Below are 4234 nucleotides of genomic sequence, written 5' to 3'. Positions count from 1 at the left end.
TTTCTTCATTATTCATCGCTATTTCAAACATGATTTTTTACGGATTGATATAAAAAAGTAAAGTTACCGAATTTATTTCACAGTGTGAATTATCGAAATTAAATATTACGGGAACAATCGATTAAACACAGATATAATAAAAAGCAACATTTGATTTTTTTAAGATCATGAAAGTTATTGTTTTTTTTCTTTTTTTTTTTTCAATTTCATTTTGCAGTCCCATGTGTACAGTAAACAAAATATACAAATAAAATCTACAATGTAAACTATTTATGATTCATCACTGTATCTTAAATATTTTGGACTGTATTGATATGATGCTACTTTTGAATTTTTGATAGTAAGAATTGTGGCAAATTCAGTATGTTTCCAAACTGTCATGACATTGACAGAACAAAACTTAAAAGTAGAATAACAATAGCTTTAATCAGATGGTTAATCTTTGATGCAGTCTTTAGATCTGTAAAAAATAAAAGCAATTTAAAGCATTACCACTCATACTGTTTTGACATATTTGTGAGAATAATCTTACTTAGGTCTCCTCTAAACAAAAAAAAAACAAATTTCTTTTACAATTTCGATAAAATGGAAATAAAAATGCCCAATATGTGCGTAAACTCTTGACATATTAAGTTTTCAACAAACGTTCCTTTAAACTGTGATCTTGTAGTAATCCTTTATACAAAGTACCACCTAAAAGCGCACGAAATATTAAGTAAATTCACGTATTATCTTCCCATTATGCATCAGGATACAACTGCACGTTTATTTACTAATCTGGTTCCCTGTCAATATCATAAGCAAACTCAGATCACCATCGATGGATATGCACAATATATGAGTAAATTGCCGATTATGAAATAAATTGAAAACAAAGACGAAATTATCTAAATTAACTATATTATTGTGCATTTGTATCGAAAGATGATATAAGTAATTTGAGAGAAATATTTTAACGTTTCTTTTTTTTCTTAATTTGAATATTAGAACGTATAATGATAAAATAAAATAACGTCATATCCGCTCAGCCAATGAAAAAAAAGAAGACGTACATGGTGACCCGGGGTTATATTTGAGAGAAATTTGTGGAACAAAAATATTACCCGGGCTGCCAGGTTAGTTTATTAACTTGCACCAATCATACTTAAGTATATACGTACGTTAAATCCCAAGTGAAAAAAAGAAGTTTAAGGTAGATTGCTACATGTTGCACAGCACATATTTTTAAAATGATAATCTTTACAATTATCGTCTCTTTGTGCACAAAATCCGTCGGGCAATCTGTCTACACAAGTAGGAGAGGAAAGCCCTGAAACATACATAGTTTTCAAGTTGTATTATAAATACTTCATTCTTATATTTGGTTTAAGCGTATAAAATAGAATGCATTCCAAATAATATGAACACATATTCTGTCTGATCTCAATCTTACACGGTGAAGCTTGGATTTCGAGAAAATTGCAATACTTAGAATTTTTTCGATGGTATCAAAATATCAACTACTGTTTAATTGTTAACCTTCGTGTTTCATTGTGTTACCTACATATCATAGTAAAGAGAAACAGATTTACACATAATAAAAATAAAAATAGAAAACGAAAAAATGTGCACGAAGTTCACTACGGGATGCCCCCAGATCCCGACCCAGACATTGTATGCCAAAATATAATCAAAGACGTCAAGACTATGCCGTTCAAAATTATTTTCTTTGATATGGCATACCATTTTTAAACTTAGGGAAAATTTATTAATCAAATGGCTTTGTAAGAATTCTATCATGAAAATCTTGTGAACAGCTTGATTATAGAATTCCTGCTATCAAAGCAAGGTTATCACATTTAAGCACTAGAGCTGTTCACAAGATTAATCTCGTTCGTTGACCTACTCATAATGTTTCTTTAAATTCTGGTATTTCTATCTGATGTGTAACTGATGACGTATCACAACATATAAAAGCTGTGAAGTTTCTGGTTTGATAGTGCTAAAAATAAACACGTTTATTCACTAATCATCGCTAATATCATGCTATCACAATTTGTCTTAATATTACAATATCATAATTCAATTTCAGTTGTGACATCCTTTCTGATTGGATAAAAAAAGTTAGTCCATTATCTCATAAGCCAAGTTTTGTTTTAATTGAGATACTTCAATCAAAGTCCATGGTGCACACTTGAAAATAACATGCTACGTATGTTATTTATTAAAAACACCGTGATTGAGGTTATGTCTCCGTGGACAGAAAACATAACAATCATTACTTAAATAACATCGGGTGTACATTGAAGCGCCTGCCTTTTCGAAAATAAAAATGTCACGAATGTGGTGGGATATAGAGTAACAAAATTTTAAATTCAGAGAAACACGGGAAAAGTATAATACGTTTTTATTTTACCGAAGTTGTTGTTTATGGGGATTTGTTAAAGTGTTGTTTGCGTTAAAATTGGTCCAAATATTGGCAAACAATACCGAAGCGTCAGCATTGAAAACACCCAAAAGGAATAACTTTTAGTCAAATAACCCATACTTGATTGAATGAATGCATCATTTAAGTTTTAATACTGAATATTGTAAATATCAACAATATACAGGCTGTGGTTTCGATGATTATTTCAAACTTACCTTTCGTTTTAATCCTCTTCTCCTTCATTTCATTGTTGCACGTCCTGCAGCACATTGATGATACATCCTCTTCTGAACAAAGGCCCTTCAACCCCATACAAGCAACATCGTTATATACATTCACACATTCATCTGTTGTTCTTAATAACTCTGTTAAATACATATAAATTGGGCTGTTTTATGTAAAAATAATGCTGTATGTGTTATATCATTTATTTAGAGAGTGTCCATGTAGAAAAGCTATTGGTAGCATATATATATTTTTCCACATTTTTACACATTTTCATATACATTTATATCAATTTTGTTAGGGCAAGATACCGTATTTATGACGGATATGCTTTAAAAGCGTTTACGACGTTCAAATAATCCCAACAGTGGAATGAATACCCGGTGATGCAAGCCTTACGGAAATTTTTTATCATTGACCATGCACATATAAAAATTTGTAACTTACGTCTTTTATTTCGTTTTATTTTTGGTTTTGTTTTGTTTTTGTTGTCTGTTATCGTCGTTTTATTTTCAGGTTTTTTTTGTAAATGTTACCACAAATGTCGATGGTGATTTATAACAGTTATTACTATTTCTATAAATATACTAGAATAGGGCATATGTCAAAGGGACAACAAATTCACCGGGATACCGGGATAAAAATGTCAGCCCAAGGCCATCCGTTGGTCATCAATGAACGACAAGGAAACCTTAATACCACAGGGCAGGCGGCTGCAGTTTGGCCCCAAAACACCATTATACATTCTCAGGTACAGCGAAAAAAAAATGCCCTTATACTCATAAAATATATAGATATATAGATGCCAGATATCCCTGACTTGGTACAGGCGCAAAATGTACTTTGGCGTAATCACAACCTCCACCCCCCCCCCTTTAAAATCTGACCACTGTGGAAAAAAATATTACACATTTAAAAACAAATACAATATGTCAAACATTGGCAAAAATATACCAAAGTGACATCAATAGGTTGATTCAAGTAATTCAAAATCCACATAAAAAAATACATAAAAACCGAAAATAAGGGAAAGAAGTCTACCTTTTGGCTTAATCCATTTCTCCTTCATTTCATTGTTGCACGTCCTGCAGCACATTGATGATACATCTTCTTCTGAACAAAGGCTCTTCAACCCCATACAAGCAACATCGTTATATACATTAACACATTCATCTGTTGTTCTTAATAACTCTGTAAAATACATAAATGTTGTTGTTTTATCACTGCTTATGTAGATTCTACGACACTGGTGATAAAGAGAATGTTTAATCCCACCAATGTTTGTTATAATGTATTATTAAACTCATTATGATTTTAGAGATAACATGGACTTTTCTCTATCAAAAGTTGGTAACTCATATTATATGTTGAAAGTTGAGTGAATTATGCACGGGATGAATGATTTATTTTTACTTGATTTCAGAGTTTGGGTTGTTGTCTACGTGTTTTTGTCATTCTTACCTTGATGTAATTTACAAAACAAACAATCATTTTTTTTTAATCTTAAATGGATGAACTTGCTTTGGAAACAAAATTTGACATGTGCCATATACTATTTCGGTCCATGGGTACCCTCCTCTTTATTTTGAGATCAATTTTAAA

General features: G+C 31.3%; 1 long non-coding RNA gene across 1 annotated transcript; it reads right to left on the bottom strand.

The window, feature by feature from the left end:
• Window positions 1-407: 407 nt before the first annotated feature.
• Window positions 408-2757, bottom strand: LOC148610255 (uncharacterized). The gene is made up of 3 exons (XR_015914632.1): window positions 2623-2757; window positions 1161-1309; window positions 408-460 (listed from the first exon to the last, which is right to left on the bottom strand). It is a non-coding gene; the product is annotated as an uncharacterized LOC148610255 (long non-coding RNA).
• Window positions 2758-4234: the final 1477 nt, after the last annotated feature.

This window comes from Perna viridis, chromosome 8 (assembly GCF_037379345.1).
Source record: "Perna viridis isolate PV_CMFRI_1.1 ecotype Kerala chromosome 8, ASM3737934v1, whole genome shotgun sequence".
Taxonomy (NCBI): Eukaryota; Metazoa; Mollusca; class Bivalvia; order Mytilida; family Mytilidae; genus Perna; species Perna viridis.
Note: the sequence above shows the minus strand (reverse complement) of the source record. Positions and strands in the feature narration are given on the sequence as shown.